The 17,068-nt window shown below is 36.1% G+C and overlaps 1 protein-coding gene across 5 annotated transcripts in view; it reads left to right on the top strand.

Moving 5' to 3' along the window:
- The window catches only part of dlgap2b (discs, large (Drosophila) homolog-associated protein 2b), a 135,121-nt gene that overhangs the window by 12,488 nt on the left and 105,565 nt on the right, over positions 1 to 17,068 (top strand). The window contains exon 1 of one of the 5 annotated variants that reach the window (XM_058756141.1): positions 3,576 to 3,829. The exons of the other annotated variants lie outside the window; for them this stretch is intronic. The gene's annotated coding sequence lies outside the window, so the exon portion shown is untranslated. Of the gene's footprint in view, positions 1 to 3,575; positions 3,830 to 17,068 lie in introns of those variants that run through there. 5 annotated transcript variants of the gene reach the window in all.

Below are 17,068 nucleotides of genomic sequence, written 5' to 3'. Positions count from 1 at the left end.
AGTTTCTTTGCTTTGCTTTTGAAGAGGATACCAAGCGCTTTGTTCACACTGTATCCAATTCCAGTTTTATTTTAAATCTGATCGGCAGGACTGATTGCCCACGCTGTCATTTTGGAAGTGATGAATCAAGTCCATTTGTTCAGACAGTGCAGTCAATGTCTAGTATATCTACATTGGTTGCCATAGTAATGGCACAAGCCAAGAACAATGCCAAGAGACTGATGTACAGTAGCTGTCAGTTTGTAAAAGGAGAAAGGAAAACTCTTCATGACATTTTGTCATGGAATTAAACTCTTGAGGTACATCAGACAATATAAGAGTTACAGGCAGTCTTGCACTTTACACATCCATGCATATATTTTGTTCAAAAATTAATCCATTCACTCTACTCACTATTCACTACATAGTGCCGCTGTCACACTAGTCTTTGAAAAGCATTGCATTTTTTGATCATAAATACCTAGTATAATGAATTCAAAATGTGAAAATATACCAACTACTTCACTTTCTTGCAAAGTTTATGTCTCACCACTGCACACATTTTGATGGTACATGAAAAAAAAAAAAAAAATTCACATAATTTTTTGGTTTATTTGGGAATAATTTATTGATATAACCTGTTTTTTTTTTTACCACCCCTCACCCCCATCCAAAAATATATTTTTGTTGCCTTAGGGCAATGTTGTGCAACAATGGTGCAGAATCACTGAGAAAAGTATCCATTCATATATCATAAGACAATGTTCAGAGAGCAATACAAAATCACAAATCTGTCAAAAAATGTCAAGAAATCATTAAGTGATAAGGGAAAAACATTTGAAACACATTGATTTATTGTATTTGATACAGGTTTGATATTGTAGGTTTGTATCATAGTGCAGGGCTGGGAAACTTCGGTCCTGGAGGGCCACTGTCCTGCAGAGTTTAGCTCCAACCCTAATCAAACACACCTGCCTGTAGCTTTCTAGCGATCTTAAAAGACATCCATTAGCTGGTTCTGATGTGTTTGATTAGGGTTGGAGCTAACTTTTTTAAAAGAAAAACTGAATTTCTGAACATGCAAAATAAAATAAAAAAAAACATAAAACCTTACAAAAGTCTTCTCTATACCTTCATACACACACACATTTTTATTTTTTATTTTTTATGTACAGTTCATGTCATTTTAAATAAGATTGCAAAAGCAAATAATCTTGCCTTCTTCTCACACCATGTGCTCCTGTGACCATGTGTCAGAAAAGGAAGTCCTGTCTTCAAATGGTGCTTGATAGTGACTGCCACACCTTATTGGACTGTTCTTTGATACTTTTCAAACATTTTAATTGGTTGCAATCATTTAAAAAACATGTACTGAACATGGGGCATAAGAAAAGCTTTCCGTTGCCTTAGGGCAATGCTATGCTGTAGAGGGTTATGGGTAAGAGATCATCAAACTTCATAAGAAAAAAAAGGAACGCAAAGCTTCTCTACAAATGTTTGCCCTTCTGGTCTCCGACATTTGCATGAATCAAAGTCTAAAAACAGCAAATGATTTCAGATACAGATACAACAAATAAACATAACTGATTCTTGAAAATTAAATGCATCAAATAACCAGCTTCATATGTACTGTATGACTTTTCTGAAAAAATAAACTTGCTCAGTAGCACACCTGGTACAGCATTGCACTTGCGATATGGGGCACTCGGGTATGAGTCGCATTAAACACAAGTCACAATAAAATAGATCAAACACTTGTAGAAGCAAGCTTCAGCAGACGTTATCTCACGTTTGCTTTTGTTTTGAATGTGGTTTTGGATTAGGTAATTGGATTTCATGTGAATTTTAGCTGCTGCTACAAACAACTAAATTAATTAAGCATGTGAACTATTATCCCAGCATTTTGTGAAGCAAAATACACGGAAAATGTTTGCTAGAGGCCAGACTTGATCATTTTTAAATTTGACAGTATAATTAAAGTTAGTACAGAAGTTCAATGCTAAGATAATAGACATACACTGGAATGAATGGAAGTATAGAAAAATCAATAGCAAATCAATTTGGACACATATGCTATATAAACAACACAGATTCTTGAAAAATGTACCTCTACTTACATTTTTTGCAAAACTCTTATACATACCGTTCAATGCACTTTCCAGCTGAAATTAACACTTCAGGCAGTAAAACACGTACCTTACTGCATATTTTGTGGCAGTTTCTAAGATGAACTGTTCAGTAAGTGGCGCTAAAACATGTGGCCATATTTTTATTCCACTGGTACAGGCACGTATTGCAGTGTTTTTATTACATTGCTTCAGGCATGTATTGCAGTGTTTTTATTACATTGCTTCAGGCACATATTGTGGTGGTTCAGAATTCAAATGCCCGGGGAGTATCGCTAAAAGGTTAATGCTCTGTTGCTACACCAAACCCAACCCTAAATCTACCTAAATGTTAACAAAAGCAAAAGTGATATGAAAACACAATCGCTTATGCAACTTTGCCTTATACATGGGTCGGACTGTAGTTTTTCAGGATCTGTACCGAAGCGCTTCACCTCGCAAGTGCAACGCTGTATCGGGTGAGCTACCGAGCAAACCTACTGCATTAGAAAATACATACATATGAAGCTCTATATGTGACGCTAACATTCAAAAGTACCAGTTTTCAAATCTCGCAGCATGTTAGAATTGTTTAGAAGTCATAACATAAAATAGTGAAAGGAATTGTGCCAAAACTCTGGCCCTGTAAATCATACTTTGTGTGAAAAGGAATAAAAATTGTCAGAGTTTTACTGCCTCTAGTGTTCATTTCAACTGGAAAATGCAGCGATTTGTACATAGAGGTAAGGTTTTTTTTAGTTTTACAGATTCACTGTACCTCCCAGCACTACCAAAATATTTGATGAAGCAAAAATAGTAGCACATGTAGTATAACTGAAGTATAATTGCCAGTATAACCGAAGACTGTACAGAAGTTCAATGCTAAGCTAACGGTTAGATGCGAACCTGCTCTCATATTAGCACCAGACACTGTAATCAGCTGTATTTTGTTTTAAAATTAGATCCTACAATAAGCTTGTCAAGACATTCTATTCTTTTTTTCTCCAACACACATTGTAATTGTTAACAACCTAGTGATTAGCATCTCTCCTGTGCGCTAATGTGTTTCCCAAAGGGAAATTATGGGCTTCCTAATGTGGCCATCTCAGGTTGCGTCCTCTTCCATCTGTGGTGACAATGATGCAGAAATGAAAAAACTGAAACAGTGACATCATCACCATCATCATCATGATCATACGAGAAAGAGGATTCCTTTTTTAACAGGATCGATTTTTCCCCTCGATTGGATATGAGGCATGGTTTTGACATTTACAGTGAGAGCAGAATAGGATGACAGATGATACAGATGAAATAAGAGGAATACAGATTAGTATTCCAGAGTGAGCAGGGGCCAGTAGCAATCAAGAATCCTGAATCCGGTATCTGGCTCCATGTTTTGCCGTGTGCCAGTGGAGTCCGTGGAAGATGCCGAGATCGCTGCAGAGGAGCTCTAAACGCACAGCTTAACACCAGCGCTGGGGAGATCGGCTCTCCTCTCCTCTCCACTCCTCTGCTCTTGGGGAGGCGACGGGAAAGAGAGACAGCAGAGAGAGAGAGAGGGGGGAACAACGGAAAAACGGGAAAAGACAGAGAGTAGCTGTTTTTTTTTTTTTTTCCCAGGCTGCTTGGACTATCAGCCCGTGTGTATGTGTGAATTTTCCTGACTCTCTCTCTCTCTCATAACTGTCTTCTGGTTTTCTGGGATGGTTTGAAGAAGACTTGTATGTGATGCTTCCTGCACAGAGGTAAGTCCGAACAAAAAAATTCGGTATCACTGAAGAACCAGTTGCTCTGAGAAATGAATGAAGATGTGCTGAGGAGTTGGTTGTGTGCTTGGGACTTAATCCAGAACGTCGTTTTTCAGTTTGACGTGTAAACTGCTGTAGGTCTGTATCTCGTTTCTACACGTGCAGGATTTAGGTACAGGTGTCCGTGACATGATCTTCTAATTCAATGGAGACATTAACATCTGCTCAAGTGTGGCGGGCACAGGTTGTACCTCTATTTTCAAACCGGAGAGGCCAGGAACGTTGCCTAGCAATATTGCAACCTTCTCCATGTGGAGAGATGTGATTTTATGCTCTGCTGCCTGACGGTGGGGCATCCTTCACGCGAGGACATGCCAGAAGCCACACGGAGCACATTGAGTACCCGTGCGTTTGCGTGTGGCACGGTAGGAGGCGAACTTGAGGTTGTCTACAGTTCTCAGTCCAGGCTTGTCGGTACGCGAAGCGGTGTGGAACCCTGTCGCTGGGGTTCGCTGATGAAGATTCATGGTTTCTTGCGCTGTCGTTCTCCCTTGGCCGCTCTGTTACACACTGAGCTAAACGTCTGCTGCGTCTGCAGCTCACTCGAAACTCTCCACACTGCAGGGGCCGAGCATCTTGACAGCCCTCAGCACCTCTCACACACTTGCGTGTGTGTGTGTGTGTGTGCGCGTGTGTGTTAGACTGTGTGTGACAGTGTGAATGAGATTATGTGTCCAAGTGAGCAAGACTGGGTAAATATTGCCGCTCTACCTCTGTCATTGCGTAACTCGCACGAGAAGCGTTTGTAGACCAAAGACTCTGTGTGTGCTGCACTGGACCTGTGCTTTTCTAAAAGATAGTGCTCAGAATCTCAAGCACGCACTCGATCACGACTCAGACCAGCCGGAAACACAATGTTCTCACCTGCATGGATCTTAGTGTATTATGCTGGCAAAATGAAACCAAAATGAAAAGTCATACACACAATATATACAAAAATATGTGCATGTTACGCACACAATGAAACTTTAAAAACTGTACAAAAATTAAGTAGGCTGCCAAGAACAAAATGTAATACATTATTACCATGTTTGTATTGGACATGCACCATGGTAGTGCAATGTACTTACATACAGTACTTGCTTCCTTTTTTCTTTTTCTTGACATTCACCATAGTAACACCAGGTTTTTTGGACATGTACTGTACCATGGCAGTACAGTGGTTTTAGGATACATACCATTGCAGTGTTGGGGTTCACTAACTAAAATTAGCAGCTACTACTTAAAGGTATAGTTCCCCCAAAATTAAAATTCTTCATCAATGACTGACCCTCATGTTGTCCAAAACCTGTGGGGTCCAAATGGCACTAGACCTTATTGACTTTCATTGTATGGACAAAAATACTGGGATGTATTTCAAAATGTCTTATTTCAAGTAAACATTTAAATATTGGTATGCAATTTCAGTCACGTTTTTCTGTGACAAATTGCTTTCTTCTATTGTGAGTCGTTTTGGATAAAAGTGTCTGCTAGATACATAAATATAAACGTTGTCAGTTAATTCCCTGGGAATCGAATCCATGACCTTGGTCATTGTAAATTATAAGGCATAATTCACAAATCTTTTTCTTAAATTTACAATTCAGATTTGAGATGTGAAAGCTCTCCACAGAGCATGTGCGCAAACACACGTCAGCAAAAGCCACCTGTTATTATTTTAGTATCGACTAAGTACCAAAGTAACATTCCAGTTTTTCAGAAACAACTACTTTTTCCAATGAGTAGTGTGACAAAATGATTTACAAGCTGCATCACTCTTTGATTATCACATAATGTGTGTCAGTTTGTCAGTTTGGTTTGTGTAATTAATATGGTTTAAAATTGATTGATTGATTCAACAGTAATATATATATATATATGTGTGTGTGTGTGTGTGTCTGTGTGTGTATACACTTTATTTATGATTAATTTTAAATAATGTATTGATTATATATTTATTCAATTTAAATGTATTAATATTATTATTATTATATATGAAATATGAATAATATTATATTTTTAGTTTTATATCCAATTTCTATAACATTTTTAATTAAATCATATATTATATAGTTAATATTTATGAACTACTTTTGGTTAGTAGATTGTCATGTAACCTTTTTGTTTTGTTTTAATGGTAACTCAACAATAGTTTGTGTTTTTAATTACGAGCATGTAACTCAAACTGTAGAGCAATGTAAGTCGCTTTGGATAGTAGTGAATATTTATAATGCAAAAGTAATGAGTACAATGTATTTTTTAATACAGGTAATTCCATGGTATTCTTTGACATAGATTGGTGTACTTTGCAAATGCTATGGTGTATTAATAAAGTGATCATACAGAACCATTTAAAATATTACAATATCATGATATTACTTTCTGATTACCTCACTGTACCATGGTACCTCCTTCTACTCTTTCACTGTACAAGAAGCTGCTCGATTTTCCTTTCTAGGAAACTTCATAAGAGCATCCAAGCCATATGTATGACACAGCTTTGCTTGAGAACACAGGTCGTATATCAGTGCTAGCCAATCATATTGTAGTATTAGTATTCAGTGCACACAAGAGGGGGTTTCCTGGATGCTGTATACATTAGTGCTGTGGTGCAGTGCAGTGTTTCCCACCGGTTCAGCTGTTGGGTGTCAAGGCAGCATTTGGCTTTGAGTTCTGATCGGGGATACCAGTCATACACACGCTGAACTGTGTGCTGATACTGTCTGTAACAGAACCTGAGCCTGATTTCATGTATTATTCCTTCCAAAGTGATGCGTTGCAGCTCTTTCTGGGTTTCTCTGCTTTATTTCTGTCTCCGTTGTTCTCGCTCTGTATTTTGCATCTCTTTCATTCTTCCTTTCTCTTTCTCATCCTCCTCTATCGGTCCACAGAAGAGAGTGGGACGGGCCGCTCTCCCGCTTGTTTCCATGGATACCGTGCGTGTGCGTGCGAGGGTGCGAATGCGCATGTGTTTCCCTTTTCGTTCATCACATTCCTCAGAATGGTGCTGGTGTTTCTGGGATTCAGGAAAGATCATGGACTCTATGAGTGTGTGTGGAGGTTTTTGCAGTGTGTATAGTCAGCAGCCTGTTTGCCATTTGATGGAATTGTGATTAACCGCCAATAATTAAGCCTATGATTGTGTGTATGTGTGTATGTGTGTGTGTGTGTGTGTGTGTGTAGGTGGGTGGGTGGCAGCTAACAGGAGTGGGTGGCGACCAGCTCTGCTCCACTCGAATCCTCTATAATACTGTGAATCTCCACCGTAATGAAGCAGATGATGCAGGCTGTTCTCTCCTCTGTGTGCATTTATATTTAGATTTACAAAAGCCTGATGACACATCGGGCCATAGATCGTGACATCTGCCCTTACCCCGGCTCTTCTTAATGACTCAGCAGATAATTACCAAGAAGGGTCAGTGTAGCTGCTTCGATTGTGTCAAATCGAGCTGAAAAGAAGTACAAAGATTCTTCAACCGCCAGCAGGCATTGTACACAGAGTATTACACATCTCTCTGAAATATTTTATTCTGATAAGTGAATTGCAGCATTCAATGGACTATTGTTCGTTCTATCAAAGAAGAAAGAAATGCATCAAACATTTAGATATTGGTATACATTTTAGTCAGTGACAAGTTGTTTTTGTTCCTCTATTGTGAGTCGCTTTAGATAAATACAAATACAGTCAGTCCATTCCTTGGGAATCAAACCCATGAACTTAACGTTAAAATGCAAAAATGCTACTTCGATGTAGCTTCATGCTACAAGGTCTAAATTACAAATCTGATCACAAATTGTAGACATGAGAACTCTCCATATAAATGTTTTTGTATAATAAGTGGAAAGCTGTATAAATGGACTATTGATTATTGTATTAAGAAAGAAATAAATGCTTCAAGTGTATATTTAGATATTGGTATAGTCACATTTTTCTTTGTTGAATTGGTTTTGTTCCTCTATTGTAAGTTGCTTTGCATAAAAGCATTTGCTAAATGCATAAGTAGTCGGTTCATTCCCTGTGAATGGAACCTATGACCTTAGCGTTGCTAGTGACACGCACTACTGTTTGAGCTACAATAATGCAATACAAAGTTTTGTATTTTACACAGGTCTAAAATACAAAACTAATCAAAAATTCAAGACCTGAGAGCTCTCCATAGATATGCTTTTGTTTAATAAGTGGAAAGCTATATAATGGACTACTGATTATTGTAAATGCATCAAGTCAATATTTAGATATTGGTATACATTTTCAGTCACATTTTTCATTTTTTGTTAAATTGTTTTTGTTTCTCTATTGTGAGTCGCTTTGGGAAAAAGCATTTGCTAAATGCATAAATGCATATGCATAAAATCAGGCAAATGATATATGAACAAATTCCTCTGTAAAAATATCAGAATGTAGATAGGAATAAAATAGTCAAATTTGCTGTATGTAAGTGCTACTGAAGTGGTGATTTCTGGCTCAGTACAGGAAAAAAAGAATACTTTTGAGAAAACGGCCTTTTAAAGATGTGTAATGCAATTGAAATCTGCAAACGCAAATAGAACAAGTGCAATAAAATAAACACTTTGAGTATTGTGGATGTTTACTTTCCACTGGTCTGAAACAACACATTATGAATAGACCCAAATTGAACAGTCCATGAAAAAAACTGTAGTGTCTTGCCATACTTATTTTAATATTTATTTTTCATATTTTTTTATATTTCAAAGGAATATTTTTGGCTTAATAGATTAGTTCATCTGAAAATGAAAAATCTGTCCTCATTTACTCACCCATAAAGACCCCATAGTGACAGAAAATGCTCAGGTTTAATCAAAAACATCTTCATATATATATATTTTTTTTAAGATTAACCAAACTCTGAATATACATTTAATTTAGTTATTTAGTCACATACAAACATTTATGATTAGAACAAATATGGTAAACACAAAAACTCATTTTTGGGTGAACTATCCCTATGTGCAAATCTGAATCATGTTTTAGAAATGAAATTTGAATAAAAAATAAATAACATAATATAATCTGACATCTGTCTCTCAGTAGATGTGTATTAATAAAGGTACATATTATGGTAGCATTTTATTGTTGTTCCACTTGAAAGGAAAGTGTTTAGATAAGAGCGCGTGCATCTGACAGCTGTGTGCAGGGCAGCACTCCATGCCAATCATTGCCAGCCTGTCATCTTTGACTGTGTCCACCATTTAGAGAAGGATAATACTTCATGCAATGAACTTTAATACTGGTTAACAACTTTCAACGGGAGGTTTCAGAATAAAATAACCTCAGATTTGAGGTTAGTTACTGCAGCTGCTGTTTTCAGCAGACATGAATAGAGATTACATAATCACAGATTTTGCTTACAACTGAGTTAATTGCTGATTTTTAGGCGGGCTGAGATCAAAGTTGAGGCAGAATCCTCTCTAAATAGGGTTTAGCAAAGTCTATGACTGCTTGACAGTACATCATCCCTTACTTATTCAGAAAATGTCCTATAATATTCCCTTTAAAATAAAAGTTCAATTGTTAGCTCACAAATATCCAGCTCAGTGCTGCATGAACATAGTTCATGTGTAGTAACATATTTGTAACAATGTTATTACATTGTAACCAAACACAAACATGCAGTTTGAACAGATATAAGAGTCGATATTTTAATGTAGAAACTCTTCCTTGGTTTGACTTGTTGATTTCATATTGAAACATGTTGTCAGCTTTTATGGAGATATAGCGGTTCACTCAAAAATGTCAATTCTGTCTTCATTTACTCACCCTCATGTCATTCCAAACCTGTCAGACTTGCATTTATTCTGTGGAAAAGAAAGAAGTTATTTAGCAGAATGTCCAAGCTTCTCTTTTTTTCAGTAAAAACTGGATAACAATCATATGGCTTTAGAGGAAGGTTGCATGGTGTTGCATATATATATATATATATATGTATTTCTGGGGTTTCAAAGCCACTGTTCCCATTCAATTCCATTGTATGGAAAGAGAAGCTCAGTTTGTGTTCACAGAAGAAGGAAAGTCACATAGGCTTGGACTTAAATAATGGTTCACAAATGACAGATTTTTTTTTCTTCCATTTTTGCACCTTTGAATTGCTTTGAATTTTTATTGGTGGAGTGGAAAGACAGTTTCATGTGGGTTAAAACAGGCCTGTTCTTGTCTGTCCTTTGGCCACTGACTGAAGAGTCCCCTCCATTTCCTGCTCTTTTGCCAAGTGCCCTGCCGGTTTTCAATAGGCTGCGTGTCACGTTCACGTGGGAAGACAAGATTCCACCAGGAAGCGGCCATACGAGAGAGGCCTGTTAGCGGGACAGGGCCGTGAGCAGTCAAATGTCAAGCAGGCAGCAGATGGTAGAGCTTGTTTACTCTTTCTTGAGACATTTTCAGCATTCTCTTAATTATTGATTTTATTGATTCTCTGGAGTCTTTAAACATGTTGTCGAAAAGATCAGTCTAATATTTATTTATTTTCCAGAAATGTACTTTTTCCCCTAAAAAAATGTGGTTCAGCAAACCAGTTTCCTCATCTAGCCAAAAAAATATATAATTCATTTATGGGTTATTTTTCTGGGAAAAAAGAAGAAATGTTTACTCAATGAAAAAAAAAAAAAAAAACATTATTTTTACTGGATGTTCAGCTTAACCCACATTTTGTGAATTCTCTTTTTGCTAGTTAATGCTAATTAATTTTATAACATCGGAATAAAACTTACTGACTTTGCACACACAGGGTATACAAAATTCCCTGCAGTTTTAATGATAATTTTTGTACTTTTCGAGATTATTTTTTCCCTACCTTGTTACACTTGTGGCATTCCTGGTTAAAAATAACTGGCCTACAAAAAAATTGCTTATACATGTTATGCTATATTATTACAAAATATTGGATTTAAGCTTTTTATCAACTTGTTTTCTTTCAGTTAGCACAGGTTTCTTATGTATTTTGCATTGATTGATTATAGGCCCCAATATTCTGCGCTTATGCACCTCAGTTTTTGAGTGAGCATTGCCAAAATTATCCACAAAACCACAACCAATGTGCAGATTTGGTGATAATATAGCGTAAAGAGAGATTTACAAGCAATTTTCTAAAAGTCATCCATTTTTGACCAGGAATACCAAATCAGGTAAAGGGTTTTCAGCACAGCACAAGGACTATCAATAAATAAGCCATTTATAGGATGATTGTTGGTTATCTCTTTCTTTCTTTCTTTTTTAAATGAACTGTCCAAACAAACTGATTCAGATTTTCAGTGCTGCTTGATAGAGGGTGTACTAAGAGAGCGCGTTTGATTATTGCTTCTGTTTGCTTGGTTTAAAGCTGTGTGCAATACAGTGTAACATTAAAAATCGCAATAGCTGTTTGTCACACTACGCTGCTCATTGTTGGAAAAAATAGCTTGCTACTGGAAAAGCCGCACTATTTAAAAATAAGTCTGTCACACCTGGAAAACATAGTTAAAGTGATAAAAATGTGAACATCTGTCAACACAAACAGCATAAAACAATTATATGCATTTCTTTTGTCATTATATATCATTATTATTATACTGCTTGTACATGTATAGTAGATTTTAAATGGAGTTTGAAGTTCTTGTTCTAGGATTGGATAAGATGTTTTTGATATTTTCTTTGGGCTTAGGATTTTTTCTGCTTGATGATGCTGAAGCTATAGAATAATAATAGTACGATTAAATGATTTGTGTGATATGTGAAGAGTTGTTTTGAAACTGGTTGTTATCAGATGAATGTACCCATAAGCCTATAACATTGACCTCAAAAGAGCAGTTAGAAATGTCTTCAGTGCCAGACACTTATTAGACTCCTGTTGCTTCTTCAAGGATATTTATCTGTGTTTCATCAGACAGTACGTATATTGTCATCTTCAGATTCTGTGATACTAGAGACCTTTCGCCAACATTTCTGGAGTGACCCGTCCTGCTGTTATTGCAACATTATAGGCTCTAGGGATGAAAAACACAAAGATTTTGCACATTTATACATTTATAAAATAACTAAAGCTGTAACTCATGTAGCACTGGGCTTTGCTAGAGGGCTCAATGTTTCGCTCAGATGTGAGCTGCAAAGTCTCTCGATCTTAATGTGACAACTTCATTACCTTGCTCACATGGGTGGAATCCCAGGAGTGCTGGCTTAGTTTTTTTCTGGCTATTGAGACACTACAATTCATTGCCTAGTATAAATACACTAGATCAGCTCATGGGGAATATTGCTATATTGTAAAGGAGCCAATTTTTGCATGTTGCACATATAGCCATTTGAAATGACAACACTTACTACGAACAGAGTCCATATGTATTGTGAAACTCTATCTTTGTTAGAGATCTCGTAGGAAAACGGCAAACAATTTTAGGTTTTAAGGTGGATTCTTAAGTTGTGTGCTAGCAAACTATAGCAATAATTAATCATGTATTTGACATTTGATGTCATGTTGTGTTTGACATTCCATATATTTACTATAACCATTAGCACAAAAACACTGTTTTCTTGATTTACGTTGACCAATACGTAGGCTGAGGTCCACTTTTATGTCCTGTTTCTCTCATGTTTTGGGCCAAAGATCAGAGCAGAAGCTTCAATCACAGAGATTATTTTAATTCATCTTAGTGCTCTTAGGATGATGGCTTTCTTCTTTTTTTTTTTTTTTAATAGAACAACAGTTTGGTCACATCACTGCAGTCTATCCTTTATAAAATATTGCTTTTTTATTTAAAAAAAAACAAAAAACATATTGAGATGCTTGATTTCTCTCTCATAAGCAAAAAGTTTACATCAAGAGAGTTGCAAAAGATGGTTTGCATTGAGAACTGGTATGCGTTTTGTTGGGTAGTTGCTTAGCTACAAAAGCCAGAGATTGTCACAGTGCTATAATAGTTTTGACAGAGTGCCAAAAGCGTCAAAGTTTTTGTCAGTGTGCAGACAGTTAGAAAATAAACATTGAGTTATCGTCAACTAGTGGACTTAATTAAAATTTAACCGTATAGCACATTAAAAACTAGTGTAAGAATTACAGAACCTCAGACACTTTGAACTTCTGAGATGGACAACACCAACACGGTGTATTAACATACAGACATCTGTCTCCACATCCCACTGAGAGAAAATGCGGGAAAACGCCTCTCTCACATATGCATCAGTTCCTTTTCATCCCCTTCCTTCCCCTCACCCATCCTTCCCTTCACTCAGCTCACTCAGAATGGTCAATAGTAGAATATAATGTTCTACATGAATGCAAGTGGTATTTACAGTCATGTTTGGTATCATTTGAATTGTCTCAGGGCGTCTGGTACAATGGTCTCATTCTTACAAGAAGTAAACTAAAAGGTAATACAAGAGTTTAGAGATATTTTGCACGCTGTAGAGGTCAGTTCTCAGTGTCTTTCATGCAAATTACCTTCTGTCCCAAAAGGTGATAACTCTACTTGATCAGTGCAAATTCCAATTGCTAGTTTCTGTCTCCATCTCGGGGGACGATGGTTTTGGTCTGAAGTACTTAAGGAAATGTTGCAAAATATCGTAGCCTTTCTCTAGCTGGAATGAGCCCGTGATATGAAGTGTGTTCGCACATGAAGATTCATCTTTGAGATTTTGATGTCTTGTATTGATTTGATGTCTTTGAATTGGCTGTATAATTGGCATTATACATATTTACCTGACTGATAATAAATTGTTACATTTGATTTTATTCTGATTTACTCTGTAATTATTGACTCTAGTAGATTACGTTGTATCCTTGTTACCGCATTTCCTGAGTCAGGTTAGTAATGGACTAAGATTCAGTTGAGATGGAGCATAGGGCACACCAACTGTATCTTTAGAGATCCAGCTAACACTTGGTATTAGTTCAAGTGTACTTAGATTGTAAGGGCTTATATGGAATTTCCGTTTAGGTCAACTGGATGTTGTTCGACCAACCTAAATAGGGTGAGCCTAACCTCTTGTTTATTGTAATATTATTCTAGCTAAGTGTACATGGGGAAACCATGGCATGACCATGCCAAAGCTACTATCAGGGAAAGTAATGTTGGTCGGCTTATATCTGTAGTAGTGGTCGTGACCTCTGACTAGAAATAGTATTGCTTTATTCAAGTGTGTACAAATCTATGGGGGCTAATTAAAGGTACTTTTAGAATGAGCAAGCATATTACCAAGCCAATTACCTCTGTCTAATAACCAAGACTGATGAGAATGTGACTGTAAGGTACGCTAACGGCCGAAGCGATATCTTTGAGCTACACGAGCACCCGAATGAACGAGTACAATAACATTAAAGACTTAACTAGAATAATCAAATGTCATAATAATAATAATAATAATTAGAAATGAACAAATAATCAATTGGCACTTCAATCTAAATTAGAGGTCATAATAAAATGGAGTCAGATTAGATACTAAAATGGAGTCAGATTTGAATTTAACCTAAATTTAATAACTTTGCGCGCTGAAAAGACTGAACATGCAAAAAACCTTCAGCCACCTTTGGATAACCTTCCTTGGGCCAATTGCGTGGACCTTACACTAGCATGTTTTATATTTCTAATCCTGTATTGTACAATTTGTAAGTTTAGAAAGAAACTCACATAGGCTGTTAAACATTTAAGTTACTGTAATTTCCATATTATTTTGTCTACAAAATAACTTACAAAATGTAACAAAATAACTAAAATGTTGTGTCAGGGATGTAAAGTACTTAATTGTATTGTATTTCATTACTATACTAAAGGTACTAATCCCCCCACTCCCTTGGGTCATCTAAGATGTAGATGAATATGTTTGGAGAAATGAAAAAAATCTGAACCGATTTGGAGAAATGTAGCATTACATCACTTGCTTACCAATGGATCATCTGCAGTGAATGGGTGCCATCAGAATGATAGTCCAAACAGCTGATAAAAACGTCATAATAATCCACAAGTAATCCACACCACTCCAGTCCATCAATTAATGTCTTGTGATGTAATAAGCTGTGTGTTTGTAATAAATCCATAAACCATTGTTTCTGGTCAAAATACCAGTCCATAATGCATAATAACGCTTCCACTAAAGAAAAAGTCAATCTCCTGTTGTCCTCTCATATAGAAATTAACCGACATATTTGTTTAGAACAGTTTTGGACATTTTTTTTTTTTTTTTGCTTGTAAACTGTGCTGAATATGTGCATATTTCTCTTCTGATTCAGACAAGATGACTTTTTCACTGGAGGAATCAATATTATAGATACAGGGCTTGTATTTTAGCTGGAATAATAATGGATTTGTTTATTACAAATATTCAAATTTAACAATTGATGTTACGTATTAATTGATGGACTGGAGTGGTGTGGAATACTTATGAATAATTGTGATGTTTTTATCAGCTGTTTGGACTCTCATTCTGACGGCACCCATTCACTGCAGAGGATCCATTGGTGAGCAAGTGACGTAATGCTAAATTTCTTCAAATCTGTCTGGTCATTCATCCTTGTGAAGAAATGTTTCAATAAATCACCACAACAGATGTCATAATATCAGCAGCCAAAACAGAGCTTTTGTTCTGAAGCAATGTATTTTATGATGGGCGAAATTGGCTTGAGTGTCTGAGCAGTGATGTGGAATTAACTGCACTTGTTCTTGGTAAGAACTGGCTCACAGGGTTTGGGGTTTGTCTTTGGACTGGGTCATCATGTCCCAACCCTATTTTCCCTTTCTCCCATCCACCTCTATTGTCCTGATAAAAGGAAGAAAGTTTACATTTACTACAAAGTACAAAGTCACTGATCAAATTTAGGACATTGGGAAATCTTGGAAATCTGGGTTGCTCTGCAAAGTTTGTACAAATCTCCTACAGTATGTCTCTTGATTCCATCTGAAGATTATTTCTAAAGCTACTTTTATACTGTATACAGTTAAAAAGTTTGGAATCATTAAGATTTTTTAAAGTCTCTTATGTAAAAAACAGTACTACAGTGACATATTATTACAATTTAGATAAATGTTTTCTATTTTAATATATTTTAAAATGTAATTTATTTTTGTCATCTCAAATCTGAAGTTTCAGCATCAATACTCCAGTCTTCAGTGTCACATGAAGCTTATTGTAATATGCTGATTTGCTGCTCAAGAAATAATTATTGGCATTATCAGTGTTGAATACAGTTATGCTGCTAAATATTTTTGTGGAAAATGTGATACAATTCAAATGTTTGGGGTAAGATAAAAAAAAAAGTTATTTGTCACAATTAACATTACAAAAATGGCAAAAACACTTTTAAATATTGATAATACACTTCAGTAACACTGAAGACTGAAAATTATGCTGAAAATACAACTTTGCATCACAGGAATACATTTTAAAATATATTAAAATTGTTTAAATTGTAATAATCATTATTTTAAATTATAATAATATTTCACATTATTGCTGTTTTTCCTGTAGTTTTAGTTAAATGAATGTAACATAAAAAATGTTTCTCTATACTTTTTTACACTCCTACTTTTGTCACATATTAACAGACATCTTTTGTGCATAATATCCAGTTACACAAAGCTTGTATCCACTTAAATGCAGCACAGGTGTGACATAACCTCAACCTGAATGTGCTAGAGCCTGATTCCAAAGTGTGGGATCCAGGGACAGACCCAGCTGGTGTGTGTGTGTGTGTGTGTGTGTGTGTGGAGTAGACAGGCATGATAACGTCTTCAGTGCTTCCCAGCAGCTGGCCAGAAAGAAAGCAGGACCACTGAGAGACACTGAGCAGACACACATATCTTCCTTGTGCAGCCACAGGGCATATAAAGCTGTGGTGTGCTGACACAGGTCTCCCATGCTGCACTGCTGTTCGAGTGTGAGTGTCCTTAGAGATGACTTAGTTCTTCTGATCGTTCACTACTTGAAGCTCTTTTATTGTTTTAAAGAACTTTATTATTACTAGTAATTGTATGTGCTCATTTAGATGTATAACATTTAATTTGTATTTTTATAATTATCTTTTTATAAAAGATTTTATCTTTTTTTATCTTTTATTTGTTTTTAGTTTTAGTTTTTAATGGGATTTCCCCCCTTTAAAATGTAGTTACAGGAAACATTATTGAGAAACAAGGTGTAATTATTCAACAATGTATTAGAAAAACGTACAATTTTTTTTGCCAAACTCCAAAAACATACTTATGCATACAATTCTGGAG

Source organism: Onychostoma macrolepis, chromosome 20, assembly GCF_012432095.1.
Source record: "Onychostoma macrolepis isolate SWU-2019 chromosome 20, ASM1243209v1, whole genome shotgun sequence".
In the NCBI taxonomy this organism is placed as follows: domain Eukaryota; kingdom Metazoa; phylum Chordata; class Actinopteri; order Cypriniformes; family Cyprinidae; genus Onychostoma; species Onychostoma macrolepis.
This window is presented reverse-complemented; position numbering and strand designations above follow the sequence as displayed.